Source organism: Globicephala melas, chromosome 19 (assembly GCF_963455315.2).
Source record: "Globicephala melas chromosome 19, mGloMel1.2, whole genome shotgun sequence".
Taxonomy (NCBI): domain Eukaryota; kingdom Metazoa; phylum Chordata; class Mammalia; order Artiodactyla; family Delphinidae; genus Globicephala; species Globicephala melas.
In genome coordinates, this window is record NC_083332.1 from 18,779,723 (window position 1) to 18,797,567 (window position 17,845).

Sequence of the window (17,845 nt, forward strand, 5' to 3'; positions counted from 1 at the left end):
GCAGGAACACCCATCCCCATGAGAGGTGAGAACTCCCTAGTCCCTTAGGCTGTGCTGCCTGACTTTTTTTGAAGGATTAGGGGGAATTATTTAGGTGGGTGGAGAAGTAGCAGGGAGGGACTTCCAAAAGGAATACATGTTTAAGTCAAAGGTACACAGGTGGTCTCAGATGGCTAGAGCGTGGTGGGCAATGCAGCTCTACAAAGTAGGCAGGGCCAGGCCATGAAGGATCTTGTGAACCTATAAGCCAAAGGAGGTAACTCAGGATCTGTCATGGGAAAAAGTCCACAAGGACCTCCCTGTCCTGGGATAGACTCCCCAGTTCTCAGTCCTATTGAATTCCTGGCACACACTGGCATCTCTGACCCCCATTGCCACATGGTCGTTTTAACTTTACCCCTAGGCTCTCAGTGGAAAGACCCCCAGCCCCAGACCTTGGTGTGTGAGACTGTTAGGAAGGACACATACTGTCTTGATAGGGTGTACATGCTGAGGCGTGTCGGCAGCCAGGAGGGCTGGGAAGAGTGAGGACATCCTTTCATTGCAGGGGCATAAATGGTTACTGAGTACCCAGCTGATACTCCTCTAGAGGAGAGCCAAACCCAGTACCAGCAAACGTTTCTTACCCCTGAGGACCTCTGGATTCCGGGCCTGGTGATGAAATTTCTAGGACTCAGAGCCACCCAAGATGCGATGGGCTGAGGATCTGTGCACTTCTTGTCATTGAACATGTTTTGTGACCGGCTGGATGACCCGTACCCAGGACCCAAATGGTAAAGGGAGGACATGGCCTAGAGTGGCCTCTGCTGGACCTCCTCACCACATGGGTACCTCACATCACTGGATGCATGTGCAGAAGCTACGGTTATTTCAATCCACCAAGCATTGACTGAGTCGGACACCAACGTCTACTGGGCGTGCGTACATGAGAGGTGCCTAATTTTCATCCTCCTGGAAATTCACATATCCTAATGCTTCCTGGTGTATTTTGTAAAGCATCCCTACATTAGAGTGAGGCAGCTGCTCTGGACCCTCCCCAGGCTGGACCTGCAGTAATCCATGCTTCTCTCAAAGCACCTCCCCAGCCATTCGACCTCTTATGAAATTCGCTGGTGCCTCTCCATGCAAATTCGGGCTGGAGGCACTTCTTCTCAGGTGGTGCGAGCAGGGGAATCCATGCTATTCATATTTAAGTCATGCAATTTCAAGTGCTCAGCAAATGAGAAGGAAGGCATCTGAAGAGTTTGAACTGTGTGACCTCACCACCAAACAGAGCTCAGGCTTGGGTGTGCGTCTGATCTTGCCTCACGTAGGTCTCAGGTGAATATGCCTCTGGGCACACCCTTGCTCCATGCTAAGTGGATATTAGGGTTTAAAGAGATGTGATTTATGCAATACGGCCCATAAACATAAACCAGGTACTGTAGCTTATCGTCTCCTGCAGAGGCAGGAATCAGTGCTCCCAAACTGATAACTACTTGAGAGATGAAATGTCACTTTCCAACTTGGTTCTTCACAATGGACCTCAAGGGTAATTCGACTATGTAGGATATTAGCTATGGGTAGTGACCTTGGGACTCAAATTCCATGAAAGAAGTAATTCTGCTTTAGTGAACTTCAGTGCACGTGGGATCTGGGTCATCGTGAGTCTGACCTCTGTGGGAACATCGGTCAACTCTGCGTGGCCTCTGTACTGGTTTTATCAAATGCTCGTCCTCCACGCTAAGATGGCCCTTCAGAGGAAAATGCCACATGATATCCAATCATGCTTTCTCTGGGAGACATTTTTAAAGTGAGCTGATCCCATCTAGGAGAGAAGGATTGAGTAAAATAAGGTCCCACCATGACCTCTTAGGGCACTAGGATGCACTAAGTCTCCTGACGTTTAGGTCACGCTCTGTGCGCCACTAAGGAGGCATTTAGTTGTCTGGGTTGGCTCTGTGAAAACCTACAACCCCGCCCTTCAATATCAGTGCACATGTGCACACACACACAAAGACACATACAGACACATGAAGACACACACACACACACACACACACACACTGGATATCTAACCAAAATCAAAACCAAAGAGGAAACCTTATTCCCTGCAAATGTTCTTGGAGACACCAGTTTTAATTTAGGAAGATTTTTTTTTTCCATGATGAATTAATTTCCTAGAGATCATTTAAGGTGTGATCCAAGCGTATATTTTCTTTTGCAAACAGATCTGACCTGTTACTAATTTTGCCTACAATTAGTTTGGTGTAATTACTGCCACTTACAATTTAGTCTGCTTTCACTAAAAAAAATTATTGTTCACGGGGTCATAAAACTCTTTAAAAATTGCTTAATGAAAAATGGAGCCTTGGGAATGTTGCACAAGATAAGCCCAGCCATTAAATCCAGGACTTCCTGGGTGCATGAGGTAGTAGGCTGTGCTGGAGGCTCTCCAGCACTGTGTGTGTGTGTGTGTGTGTGTGTGTGTGTGTGTGTGTGTGCACGTGTGCACATGTGTAGAGCAGCAGTGTTTGGGAGAGAAGCCCCTTTTATAGGTGTCGTCTTCAGCCCTGGGTGTGTGCTGTGTAGCCTGGCAGGGCCTGAGTCACCAACTCAAAACAGAGAATACTCAAGATGCTCTGTCTCCATCTCCTGTGTTTTTTCTGCTGAGTCAGAATGGACAGATCTAACCAGAATAAAGAAATAATGAGAGAGCGGTCTAGAGGAACTAATACTAGCCTTCAAGCCAATTTTGACATTCACAGAGAGATGCTGTCTGAGCTAGGCTGACTCTGCCACGTCCTCTTGATAGAGACCTCACAGTTAAGGTGTCCACAGCCTGGTAGGCTCATATCCCATGACAAGCCTCCTCCCATGAGCCATCCCTGATGGTGTGCAGTGACAGCTCACTCTTCATTATCTCAAAGGCACTCAGCCCCTCCCCCTTGCTCACTCTTCTCTTTCCCCTCATTACTGGGCTGGAGAAAAGTGAAACCAACAATCCTTGAAAGCTCTCCAACAACACACGTCTCTGAAGTCTGAAGAACGCACTAGCTGAGTTTGTTCCGACGTCCTGCGTGGGCACACGTGTTCTGATGTCCTGAGCATGCGCACATGTGTTCTGATGCCCTGGGCATGCGCACACATGCTCTGATATTCAGGTGCTCTCATGTTCTGGGTGTGCACGCCTGAGCCAGGAGAGTCTTGTAGAATTCCTTAAAATTAGAACAGAGCAAAGGGCAGAGAGTGAGGAGACCCTAAGGACGAAGATGACATGTGTGCGGAGAATGAGGATTCCAGTCTACAGCAGTACCTGGAGAGTCGGTCACAGCCAAGTCTTCGGAACTAGACGTCTAAGCGTGTGGCTGACAGAGACTGACTCCCCTGAGACTGAACCTGTGGCTCCGGCCCCCACGTATCAGAGCTGCAGCCCAGCTTTGCTTTTTCAGTGGAGAATGGACAGTTTCTGCGTGGAAGGTGAGAAATGGAATAAGGTGAGTGAGAAGTGGAATGTGAGACTCCAGAGGAGCCCCTATGTCCAAGAGCATAAACCCTGGCAGGATTAGGATGCTGGGCATTTGGGAAGACAACTTTCCTCAATGTATCATCACATATTCCCAACAAGCACCAGCATTACCCGGAAGGAGATTAGCACCAGCATTACCCGGAAGGAGATTAAACTTGTGTAAGATATGGTCCTCAAAGTATGCTGTAGGTTCTCCACCTCTGAATTTAAATCTAGCAAAGATCTAAAGATCGTGTTAGCACCCTTCTCTAATGGCTTCCCATTACATTCAAAATAGAATTGTAACTCCTTGCAGACCCCATGAGGCCTTCCTGAGCCTTCCTGTCCCCTAGACTCATCTGCCCATCTCTGGGCAGCCACATCAGCCATCCCTTGAAGGAGCCCAGTCAGCCTTCTGCCTGGAGGCATCCCCCAAACCTCTTCATGACTCCATTCCAGTAGGGGATTCTCAGAGAGGCCACCCTACTCACCTTCCCCATCACTTCCAGCTCCCTCACTTGCTTTCCTTTTCATCGTGGCATCTGGGGCCAGAGCTCGGATGGGACACTGCCACTTACCAGCTCTGTGATCTTGACCAAATCACCTAACTTCTCTGTGCCCCAATCTCTTCGTCTAAAATGAGAGATCATAGTACTGCCCGGTACCATGGATGTGAGGATTCAACAAGGCAACACCTGTAAAAAAGGGCTTAGAATGGCATTTGGCAGAGAAAAAACACTCAAGAAGTGTTGGCCGTTTTAATTTTTATGATTATATTGATATAATATTTAATTACATAATTTGTATAATATACATTTAATTTGTAATAATAATTATCAGTAGTCTATTATTCCTGGCGAACCAGCGCAGAAGCTTGCACACAGCTTAAGCTAGCGATTGAGCAGTAGGGTCCCAACGTGCGTTCCCTATCCTGCCAGCTAAACGACACACAATTACGTGTGAGTGCTGAGTATTGTCTTTTTATAAATGTATGGCCCACAACTTCGTTATCTCCTGCAGCACTTTTTAAAGGTAAGGTATACTTGGCAAAAGTAACTAACAATAGTGTGCCTAACTTAAGTCAAGAACCCCTTGTGTGACTGGCCCCCATTGTTCCAAAATTCTGGGTGAAATATGATTTTATTTGCTATGGAATTCACAAGGGCGTTGCGGAAGGACAATTTACCAGTCCGCAGAGCTGGTGACTTCATGCCCGATGCCCAGGATGCCACAGAGCCCTGGCACTTGAGAGAGGGTCATGATGAATGGACCTCTTTTGTTTATGTAACTTAAATCCGGGCATTCTCTCCAAGGTAGAGAAGGATTATCTTTAGGAAAAAAAAATAGTTCTTTATATGCAGTGTTCACTTCTCTTAAGGGAATAGGATCGTTTGGAAGTGGAATTTGTTTCCAGAAATTAGTGCTGAGACTCTGTTAAACTGAGTTCAATATTCTGTTTCAATCCTGATGTAAAATCCTAACTTAGAAAGAATATGTTTTATGAAATGAGACATGGATGACTCAAAGGATGCAGTAAATTGAGTCAGTGATTCCACATTCATAAAGAAGCAAACAGTGTGGGGTTTTAAAGCCTTAGATAGCTTATCTTTGTTTAGAAATAAAATCAGGAGGTCTCAGAAGCATTCTGTTGGTTTGGGGAGGGCTGGAAAGAGGAATCTGAGTCCTGGGTTCACCTCTGGAAATTCCAGATTCATCCATTGGAACCCAGTGGGCCACAAGCAAGTCCTTGGTCCGGCGTTTCTGGGCATCGACATGGCCAGTGTTTTTTCAGCTTGTCCCTGTACACTAAACATGTACTGACCACCTACTATACATGGAGAACTGTTCTGTGTGCTGGGGAAACAGTGGTAAATGAGAGTCCTAGGTGTCTTCTAACAAATATTTCTTGACCACCTTCCAAGTGCCCAGGGCTCCTGTGTGGGGCCCAGGGATACAGCACTTCCCTCTGCTCATTCCCAGGTGGATGGACAACCAGTAAAAGCATAAATGATGTATAGTCACAAGTGACAGGTAACATGATGAAAATGAAGACAGACAAGGGCCTAGGAAGTGATGGGGGAAGGCAGGGAGGTCTCTCTGAGAATCCCCTCTGGAGACAGAGTCATGAAGAAGTGTGGGGACCCTCCAGGCAGAGGGTGGGTGGGCTCCTTTGAGGTGGCTGCTGTGGCTGGTGTGAGATGAGTGGCACAGAGATGGGTGGATGAGCCTAGGGGACAGGAAGGCTCAGATGGCAGTGGCTTCATGGGGTCTGCAAGAATTCTCTTTTGATTGTGATGGGAAGTCCTTTGAAAAGGGTACTAACATGATCTTTATTTAGATCGTTGCTAGATTTAAATTCACAGGCCAAACAGGTTGGGAGCCTACAGCATACTTTAGGGACCACTCCTGCAGATGGGGGCCAGGCAGGCAGGGGAATCAGGAAGGGGAAGGGGGTGGGACCCCACAGGGAGGGGGAGGGGCATCGGCAGACGCAAGCACTGGCTTGGCCTCGCTGCAGAAGGTGGACGTTCTCTTGCATCACAGAGGAGGGCAGCCCCAGAGAGAGAGTGCATCGGCACACACATGGCACCAAATGAGGCTTTCCTCAGACCATTATGGGCATTTATGTGTCTGATATTTTTTCAGCTTGTCCCTGGACGGCAACGTCACATGCTCAATTTCTAGTGCTCAACGAGGACTCTAGAAATCCTGCCTGCCCAAACCCACAGGGTGGCTGAGACCTTTGGATTTACCAGACAACCACTGTGGTCTTCCCTTCCCTTCATGGGCAGGGCACACATGTCCAAGTCCAGTTGTGTTTCTCTGCATGTTGAAATCTGAGTTTTCACAGGCATCAGGAGAGCGACCATGGCTGCGTAACATGCCCCTTGGCTTATCTTCCCGCCTTTTCTGTACCCTGGGAGCCAGGGTGGCTCTGAGCAAGAGGAGCAGAAAGGGACCATGCCCTTGGCTCTGCCCCGTGTGCCCTCATCAGTAGGGCTGTGCTGCAGGGCTGGGCAGCCCCTGGTTTCCGAAAGCAACAGTGTGCTGGCACTTTTCCTGTTCCTTGGCCTTTAGCAGAGACCAGCCACTGTGGAGGTGCTCACTGGAGGCTTCCCAGCACCCTGCGCCCGTGTTATTACGGCAACTTCAGAGTAGTAAATAAAAGGAACAAACAAAATAAAAACACAAAATGAAAAAAATAATTAAAACAATAACTATTCCATTCATTCTGAGCACATCATCTGAGATTGCATTAGAAAAAACTACAATAAAAACATGCTTTTAATCTGATAGTAAAAAAGCCCAATAAAATAAAAATGAGCTCCATTAATGAAAATAATGGCTCTTACCCCAGCCAGTTAAAATGCTAAGCTTATGTGTTTTGGGGTTTGGGGGAGCTGAGGACTGTTTTTTTTCCCCACAGCTGGTGATAGATTTGCTTTTGTTACATACTGGAGATGCCCCTCCCCCCCCCCCCCCCCCCCCCCCGCTAATTAGTATTGCTTAATATAGAATCTTACCTTTTGTATGAAGCCCAAAGAAATTGTGTAGGAAGACAACCAATTCCTGGGGAAATGGGTAAAAGAACTGCTCTACTTAAGGTTTGGACTTCAGTTAGGAACTCAGATAGGTAGCTGTATGTGTATGTGTGTGCATGTGTGTGTGTGTTTCTCTTTCTCCCTCCTTCATTTGCTCTTAACCTCCTCCCCCCACCAACCCTCCTCCTCATTACTTCAGTTTGCTTTTGCCCCTTTTAGGGAATGACTTTAATTTACTTGCACATGACAAGTAAGTCCTACCTCAGACTCTTTTTTTTTTTTTTTTTGCGATACACAGGCCTCTCACCGTTGTGGCCTCTCCCGTTGCAGAGCACAGGCTCCGGACACGCAGGCTCAGCGGCCATGGCTCACGGGCCCAGCCGCTCTGCGGCATGTGGGATCTTCCCGGACCGAGGCACGAACCCGTGTCCCCTGCATCGGCAGGTGGACTCTCAACCACTGCGCCACCAGGGAAGCCCCTCAGACTCTTTTTGGGTGAAATGGAGGTATAAATAGATAAGGTCACAATCATAGGAGACCTCAGCAAGACCCTTTTCCTTGCTAGAAAAATTGAGCAGCTTTGCTCAGGACTTCCTCCTGCGCCGTGCATCCCTGCATCTGGCATCCTGAATGGCCTTCCTTCTTCACAGTGGCCTTCTCCTGGGCTTTTCCCCGCGTTCCTCTCTAGCATGTATTATGGGCCGTAATTTGTAATTGCTTGTATGTTTATTTGCTTCATTTTGAATCTGTTGACTGTAGCTACAAAAGGAGAAATGACACCACTCACAGTCCGTGTCTTGACCTCTGAAGACTTTGCTGAGAGCCAACCTCACCAAACTCAGGATGAAACTCATTCAAAGAAACTCTGTCCATTTAATCAACTCCTCTGCTGCCCGCCCAGGGCCCTGATGCTATTACTACAAGTACTTATTTGTTCAAATGAATATTAACATTGTAATTTAGTACCTAATTATGCTTCTCTAGTCATAACTGGAAATGTGGTATTAAAATTCTTACATGCTCTTTGGCTATCAGCATGTACTTTTGTCAATAATCTGGAATTGCCGGAGATTTCTTTCATGTACAATCTTTGTGCTCATATCTCTCCCTGTCTCTGATCCTCCCTCGTCGTTACAGATTTACTCTCTGCCGTGGCCGGCTGTGTTGAGCACTGTGGTCTTGCTTGAATAAAATAGGGCGTCTAGAGTTCAGCTCCTTCCTAAAGAAGTGTGTGCATAGATGCTGTTCAAATGGCTTCATCTTTTGTCTGATAATAGTACCAGCCACAGAGCATAGATTTTAGGATTCCACCACTGGGAAAACCATGCCTGCCACGCATAAGTGCTCAATAAATTTTGCCTAATTAATAATTCTCGTCTTGTCTCATAGTTCTAGGCTGGTAGCCCTCATTCCTGGCTGCACATAAGAAAACATGTATCTTTAAAAAATCATCATGCCTGGTCTCATGTCAGAATGGTGAAATCCATGCCTCTATGAATGGGGTTTCCAGATGGTTCCAACAGGCAGGGAGGATTGAGATCCCTGCTCCAGGCAGAGCCAACATATGAATGCTTTAAAGAGCCACTGTTCTCTCTATAATCAGTTCCAGTGTATAGCAGCCATCGACAGATGATCGAAAAATTAGTTTCTGCTTGGAACTGTTCTATGAACTGATTAGCCATATCCCTTTTAGTGGTGATGGAGAAAGGAATGTAGGCTTTATATTGGTAAAATTGTTTTTGAAAAGAGATTTATCTGTAAATATTTTAAAAGAATGTCCTAATAGGAATTATTTGCATCTGTAATGATATTTGTTGCTCTAACCTACAAGTGTTTTGTGCAAGTTCTCCCATAAGGCAGATCCCCCTGTTGGCAGGACTGGGTGTCCGTCTACCAGGATGCAGATGGCTCATAACCAATAACCCTGCTGTTAAGAACACCATCCAGGCCTTCTGTTTTGAAAACATCTATTTACAACTGGGAAAAAAAGAAACACAACAACTGGTATGTCTAAGTCACCCTCTTAAAAAACGTGCATTTTCTGACAATCATGTTTAGAGATCGATTTGCTGAGCAAAGAGGATCCATGTCCTTGAGAATCATGGGTAGCATGGACCTTCTGTAGGCAGACTCCTTGCCTTACCAAGAATCTTCACCCATGTCCTTGTATGCCCTAGATAGCCCTCTTACCAAGGCAGAGTGAAATTCCCGAAACACTGAACGCAGCCTTGTTATCTTCATCCAGGAGCTCTAGCATCAGTTCAAATCAGAAAAGTGGATTGGGTTAAAGGCATCCCATGCATGAACCTTTGTATAATTTGAGCTGATTCTGCCCAGGGCCACACATCAGGAACAGTTTTATTTCTTCCTCACCAATCTATATGCCATTTCTTGCCTTATTGCAGTGGCTGCAATTTCCAGTACCCAGTTGAATGAATGGTGAGGGTGGACATTCCTGCCTTTCTTCCCTGTCTTAGAGGGAAGAGGTTTCTTTTTTTTGGTAACATAAATGGTTGTTGAGTTTTATCAAATGCCTTTTTTTGCATCAGTTGATATGATCATGCGATTTTTTTCTTTAGCGAGTCGATATGGCAAATTACATTGATAGATTTTTGAATGTAGAACCTCTTGCATATCTGAAATAAATACAACTTAAATCCAACTTGATCATGTGTCTGATTCTTTCTTTTATAACGCTGGTTCATTTGCTAATATTTTGTTGAAGATTTCTGTGCTTAAAATCATAAGAAATAATGGTTTGTAATTGTCTTATTTTGTACTGTATTTGTGTAGTTCTAGTATCACGGTAAATAAAATAAGTTTGGGGGTACTTCTTCCTCTTCTATTTTCTGGAAAAGATTGTGTAAAATTTTGTTAATTCTTCTTTAAGTATTTGGTAGAATTTTCCTTTGAAACTGAGCATTTCTTTTTCAGAAAAATTGTAATGACAAATTCAGTCTGTTTAATGGTTAGAGGATTACTTAGGTTATCTATTTCTACTTGGTTTTGGTAGTTTGTGGTTTTAAAAGAATTGGTCCATTTCTTCCAATTTGATAAATTTCTGAGTGTAAAGTTGTTCATATATTCCATTCTTACTCTTTTAATGGCTGTGGGATCTGTTGTAATATCCCATTTCATCCCTCATACTGATGATTTGTGTCTTCTCTCTTTTTATCTTGGTCAGTCTTGATAGAGGTTTATCATTAAAAAAATTTTTTTAAAGAACAGCTTTTTGTTTTATTGATTTTTTTCTACTGTTTTCCTGTTTTCAGTTCATTGATTTCTGCTCTGATCTTTATTATTTCCTCCTCTTTGCTTGCTTTGTGTTTACTTTGCTTTTCCTTTTCTATTTTCTTGAGGCAGGAACTTAGATTACTGATTTGAGACTTTTCCTTTTTTCTAATGTATTTAGTGCTATAAATTTCTCTCTCAGCATTATTTTAGCTGCATACTACATATTTTGATATTTTATATATTAATTTTCATTCAGTTATATGTGTTTTAAATTTCTGTTGAGATTTCATATCTGACCCATGGAATATTTAAAAGTGTATTGTTTAATTTACAAGTGTGAGGTCAGGGGAGAATTTTGTTGGCTTCTTGAAAGAGAAAATTGCCAGTTTGGCTTCTGAGCAGGTAATATTATATGAGCCTTGTAGGGTTTTATATACCTTTGATAAATCTAGATAAATACAGAAATGCCTCTAATAGGAACATAAGGAAAACATTTGCTTCCTTTACTTCTTTGACACCTCTTAATTAGGAGCACTAGCAAATCTACTCATTTGGTCACACATTTCTTTCAAAGCACTTCTCATCGTATTTTGAGCACTATACTCTGTACTCATGTGCAGGATCTTCCTGGGCCCATGGTTCACAAATTCCATCACTCACCATGTCGCTGTCCCTCCCATTCTGTGGCCTACCCTGTTTACATAAATTGCTGAAAACAGATCTTCTTATAGGGTATGGATTGTGCAAGTCATGAGATGTGGTGGTACTTAGCCAGTGACTTGGAGATGTAAATATGTGAGCTGCATCCACGACCAAACACAGACAGTTATTGAGTAAGATTATGGTTACACCATCCTTTACTGAAAGTGGTTTCTTTTAGCTATAGATATTTAGATAATTGCCTCTGTTTTTCATTTAGTGGGATGGTGACAATGTTTGGATGATGAGAAGGAGGAAGAGGAGATGATGTTCTGAGACTCTAAGTTCATGCCCTGCTCATATTCCTTATCTATCCATCCACTCATCTATTGATTTTTCCATCTATCTGTTCTTGGTGATCACACTTGCCGAGCTCATTATCACATCGGTATCGTTGCATTTGCTCTTCCTCTTTTTGGAAAGTTTTTTCTCTGACTTTTCATGTGCTGACTCCTTCTTGTCTTCTCTTCAACAAAGTTTGTCCTAATCATTCTATCTAAAAGAATTCCCTCTTAGTTATTATCACATTATCTTGTTTTTTCTTTTAAGATACTTTTCATTCTTTGAAATTGTCTTATGTATTTTTATCCACTTATTTATTTTCAGTCTTCCTTGCCAGAATACAAGTTCCATGAAGGCAGAGATATATATTTTGTTTCCCAGAATATTACCAACACCTAGACCAACATCCATACAGCTGACAATTCATACATACAATTATTTATTAATTAAATTAATAAATGTTAATTTTCTGACAATATAACGTAGTGATTAAAAGTGCAGACTCTGCAGCCAGACTGTCTGCATTTAATTCTATGTATGCAAACTTGGAAATAGCATGCAATGACCTTGGGCAAGTTATTTATCATTTCTGTGCCTCAGTGGCCTCATGAAAGGAAAAATGGTATGAAATGAGAATAGTACATAACTCAAACTTATCATCATCAGGAGGAGTAAATGAAATAGAAATTTAAAAAAGGTACAGTACCTAAAATAGCATCTGGAAACTCTGCATTTAAAAAAACTACTACGGGCTTCCCTGGTGGCGCAGTGGTTGAGAATCTGCCTGCCAATGCAGGGGACATGGGTTCGAGCCCTGGTATGGGAAGATTCCACATGCCACGGAGCGACTAAGCCCGTGAGCCACAACTGCTGAGCCTGCGTGTCTGGAGCCTGTGCTCCGACAAGAGAGCCCGCAATAGTGAGAGGCCCGTGCACCGCGATGAAGAGTGGCCCCCACTCGCCGCAACTAGAGAAAGCCCTCACACAGAAACAAAGACCCAACACAGCCAAAAATAAAATAAAATAAAATAATTAAAAAAAAATAAAAAAATAAAAACAACTACTACTACTAAATAATAGCCAAGGGCCATTTTTGGAAAATAAAGTAAAAACCAAGAAATACAACAACAACAAAAGAAAACAATCCCTACCTCAAATTTTAAATATAATGAGTACTTCTGAGAGATTCTCAAACCCTAGTTAAGTAGAAAAGAACAAAACAAGCCATTAGCCTTGACCGCATCACTAACTGACTTGGTGATCTTGAGCTCGTTCATTTCCCTGAGTCTTTTTTTTTAACTGAAGTGTAGTTGAGTTCCAATGTTGTGTTAATTTCTGCTGTACAGAAGAGTGATTCAGTTTTATATATATATATATACACATTCTTTCTTATATTATTTTCCATTATGGTTTATCACAGGATACTGGATATACTTCCTTGTGCTATACAGTAGGACCTTGTTGTTTATCCATTCTATATATAATAGTTTACATCTGCTAACTCCAAACTCCCACTTCATCCCTCCCCCACGCCCCTCCCCCTTGGCAGTCACAAGTCTGCAGAATCTTCTCTGAGTCTTAATCCCTCATATAGGAAGATTAAGGTTTGGACTAGAGAATCCCTAGGAGCCCCCAGATTTAATTTTTTTTTTTTTTTTTTGCGGTTCGTGGGCCTTCACTGTTGTGGCCTCTCCAGTTGCAGAGCACAGGCTCCGGACACGCAGGCTCAGCAGCCATGGCTCACAGGCCCAGCCACTCTGTGGCATGTGGGATCTTCCCGGATCTGGGCACGAACCCGTGTCCCCTGCATCGGCAGGCGGACTCTCAACCACTGCGCCACCAGGGAAGCCCCAGATTTAATGTTTTGAATCTCCACTTTCCAGGTGCAAGTTGTTGAAGAGTCCCCACTACCTTGTGTCTGGCTCTGGGCTGGTCATGTGTAGGAAGGAGAGTCTGGGCTGCCTTGAGGCCCCTGGGGACAAGTGCACCTGCCTCTGCATGGGGCCTTTAAAAAGCAGACCTCCCAAACCTGTCACTGTGCCAGACCCCATGACTGCAGAGAGCCACAGCATGGAAAATGACCTCAGCCTTTTGACAATCTGGCCCCAAAGCTCACTGCCAAGCCCCAGATTCCAGGCTTTTGGTAGCCACCCCACAGGTGCAACCTTTGTTGTGATGAGTGAGTTGGGGCGAAAAGCATACCCCCATGCACACACAAGGCATTATTGATAATAATTAATAAGCCCCTGGCAATTATACCCAATGATGTGTAAGATCAGGATGACATGCACTGTCAGTCAACGGTGGTACTGGAGAAAGGGTGAGTGGCAGAGCCAGGAGTGAGTACCACCTACTGCAGGATTAATCACCCATCAGAGAAGGGCTGTCACTCACTCTCGTTGGGCCCAGGGTGCAGTATTGTGAGGCCTGTCAGTTTCCCTGGACCAGGAGGTGTCTGATGGTGGCAACCTATGCAGTGGAGCTGGCTCAACACTCCACTCAAGGCCCCAAGACCCCATGCTTGAGCTCGTGAGAGAGCACATCCACCCAGGCAAGGAGCAGCCTTCCTCAGTTTTTGATAGCACAGAGGGGGTCAGCACTGCTTTCCCTGGAGGGTTTGCCAGGGGGACAAGGGAGACAAGCATAAGATGCTGAAGATGTGGCCAGCCCACAGACTCCTAGCTCCGTGTCAGGAGTCCTAAGTCCAGGTCCAGATTCCTCCACTTGCTCATCCTGAGACTTTAGAAACTCACATAATCTTACTGTGATGGGATGCTATTGCCAAGCATTAACTAATTTCTTTTATAAACAGTCCCAGCAATCTTTTCCATTCTCCATCTCAGGTCCTTCATCCACCCACCATGTACCCCCAGGCCAAGAATTCTAAGGCACACACAAGCAGGGAACTTGAACTCGACCTTGCCTAGGGCCTCAATCATATGCTCCTTGTTCTGCAACTTCGTGCAGCTGGACATTATGACTTGGCCAATGTGGACCCTGACCACTGCGCCCTGGGGCTTTCCAAAGGCACCTCGCATACCTGTCTGGAGCTTAGATTGGGGACAGCATGCCAGTCATGAATGTCCACTGGAAAGGGCTATGTGCAAGGTCCCTTAGGGCAACCCGTACAGGCCACAGGCTGCATGCACTACCGAGGAGGCTGCTGTTTGCAGCCTTTGTACACCGATTCCCCACGGGGAAAAGAGTACCTTCGGCTTAAGTGGCTGCAAAGAAAATTCATGTTTATTGAGTGTACTTTACATACAGCAAAATTCACCTTTTTAGGTGAACAATTCTGCAGCTTTTGACAAATGTATGAAGTTGTGTAACCACCAGTGCAATTAAGATAAAGAATATTTATATCACTGCATAAAATGTCCCCATCCTCTTCTAGTCAACCCCTCTCCTTACTCTTATCCCTTTTGTTTTTCCCCTAGAATGTCATACAAATGGAGTCCTACAGTGTGTTTGCTAATGACCTCTTGATTATCCCTGTAGTTTGGGTGAAGCTAAGCCCATCTCCCTGGCTCACAGGTGGGGGTTCAAGGATGCCAGCTGGGCCAAGGATGCCAGCTGGGCCAGTGAGACTCAAACCCAGGACTTCTGTTGTAACTAGTGCAGAAGCTGAGCTCCCTTTCCACGGGCCTACTGAGCTCCTGGAAGACAAGCTTAGAGTTGCTGAAGGCCATCTTGCAAGGATGTGGGAAGAGGGTGCTCATGAATAAAGCCAAGAGTCAGAGAAAGATCCAGCCAGGCCTGAAAATGCAGCCCTGAATTTATCAGTTACCTGAGCAAATACAATAACTTGCCAAGTTTTGTTTTTCTATGTCAGTCGGGGTAAGTTTTCTGTGACAGAAAAAGTCCTAACGAGGTTCCACATGCAAATTTTTTTTTTTGATGCCTACTATGAGCAAAGGCATAGAACATGAATTACCTGCATCAGTCTCAAAGCAGGTACACCAGAACAGGACTCTGATGAAGCATAAATGCAGATAAATTAAGAAGTTTTTAAATATACATATATTTTAGTCTGAACATTCTGAATAAGTCTATACAGTTTCAATTCACCAGATAAATTCCTAGACCCAGCTTCTTCATCTGACCCATTGCTTCTATTCTCAGTGGACACAGACTTTAATTTTCTCTAAGGAGCAAAAAGCAGTGGAGGGGACATCACTATTTTGAGTAAGTCCCCAAGACCAGGTCATAATTTACATAAGTGGATCTTTTATTCTGCCTTTTACAAATCAGCTTCTATAAAATTTTGGTGGTGTAGTGTCTCTTCATACACATATGGGTAATGAAGAAGTAAAACTGCCTTTATTTGCAGATGACACAATTTTCTAGATAGAAAGGTCTAAGGAATCTACAAAGAAGCTACTAGAGATAATGACTGAGTTTAACAAGTTCCAAGGTACAATATGAATACACAAAATATCAACTGTATCTTTTATATTAACAACAGATAATTGGTAAGGTGAAATTTTAAAATACCATCTATAGTTGTATTAATAATACCAAATGTACATAAAGATAAATTTATAAAGATATGTACAAGACCAATAAACAGAAAAACTACAAAACATTGCTGAGAAAAATTAAAGAAGACCTAATAAAAAAGAGAGATATACCATCTTCATGGACTCATTATTGTTAAGATGTCAGTTTTCCCCTAACTGAGCTACAGATTCAATACAATCCCAGTTAAAATCTTAGCATGTTTTTTTGATGAATAGAAACAGACAAGGTGATTCTAAGGTAGTTCTTTACTTTGTAAAAGCACAAGGAATAGAATAGCCAAAACTGTTTTATGAAGAACAAGTGTGGAAGTCTCACAACATCTGATTTCAAGACTTAATAGAAAGCATCAGTGATCATAACAGTGTAATCGGCATAGGAATAGCCATATAGATTAATGAAACAGAATAATGTATCCAGGTATAGACCCATCCCTGCATGGTCAACTGATTCTTGACAAAGGGACAAAGATGATTTATGGGAAAAGGATAGTCTCTCAACAAATGGTGATGAAACAATTGGATATCCATATGGAAAAAATCACGACCCTTAAATTAACTTGAAATGGATTGTATTATATTCATAATAAACATACAAAAGTTCATTTTTTAACCTAATAATAAAAACCACTTAAAAAATCAAGAATATAAACATCCAGGGAAAATTTCAAAAAGACAGCTGAACAAGGAGATTGAATATCTAAATTCCCTTTAAATTAGATTAGGGTTCAATGTAATCCCAATCACAGCGTGGAAAGGATTTTTTTTCAGGAGGGGATAAGAAACAAAATGTTTCTAAAGTAACATTAAATACCTGGAAGAAATTAGACAGGCAAGCAACAGTTAAAAAACTAAAACCAAAGAATAATTGGAGGAAGGGGAACTAGTTCTGCCAAATAAAATGTATTATAACATAAGAATCTTTACATTGATTTGATACTGGAACAAAAATAAATATACAAATCTAAGAAGCAGACTAGCGAGATCTAAATCAGTTTTGTTAGACGATCTTAATATTTGAGGACTATTCCCCAAATGATGCTGGGGTAGTTGGAAACCTACACAGGGTAAGGAAGCAGATTTTATTCTCGCATCATATACCTGATAAGTAAAAGAGTTGAAAAGTTAAATGGTAAATAAAAATCAAACTATAGAAAACTAGAGGAAAACATCAGTATATATTGAAATAATCTCTTGGCTGAGATGACTTAACACTATGGAAGAAATCATAGTGGGTCAATGGATGTGGCTATATTGGAATTTAAACATTTTACTTGTAAGTGAATTCACAGACCGAACTCATAACTGGGAAAATATTTTCTGCAAATATGATAAACAAAGTGTTTTTACCCTACCTACGAAAAGAATTCATATACATAAATTTATTTTGTATTTATTTAAAAAATGTATTGAAGTATAGTTGATTTATAAGTTGTGTTAATTTCTGCTGTACAGAAAAGTGATTCAGTTATACATAAGTATACATTCTTTTTCATATTATTTTCCATTATGGTTTATCACAGGATATTGAATATAGTTCCCTGTGCTATAGAGTAGGACCTTGTTGTTTATCCATTCTATATGTAATAGTTCGCATCTGCTAACCCCAAACTCCCAATCCACATCTAAATAAATTAAAAAAATTAAGATACCCAAAAGAAAAAAATGCCTAGGCCACATATAGAAAGTTGAATCATAAGAGAGTAAAGGTAAATGACAAACGAGCATATGAAAGTATCAATCTCATGAGTAAATTTTAGGGATAATAATAAAAACAATAAATATGATACCATCTTTAGCCATCAAACGTATAGATCTTTCAGAAGTGTCATTCCCACCACCAGCAAGGGCATATGATAGAACCTGGACCTGGGGGAAGAGTAAATTGTCACATCTATTAAGAAGGCAGTTTAACAATATTCATCAGCAGTTTTTAGAATGTTCATATTTTTGATTTAGTAAATTTACTTTTAAAAATGAAATTCTTAATTTTAAAATGTACTAACTTGCCTCATAAAAATAACATAAAATATGGACAGAGGTTCCCACATTATTCATAATATCAGAGAGAGAGACAGAGAGAG

General features: G+C 42.5%; 1 non-coding gene across 1 annotated transcript; it reads right to left on the reverse strand.

Annotated features, from left to right (window-relative positions):
* Positions 1-14,339: 14,339 nt before the first annotated feature.
* Positions 14,340-14,474, reverse strand: LOC115862712 (small nucleolar RNA SNORA70). Its single transcript, XR_004043196.1, has one exon. It is a non-coding gene; the product is annotated as a small nucleolar RNA SNORA70 (small nucleolar RNA).
* Between the last annotated feature and the right edge of the window lie 3,371 nt (positions 14,475-17,845).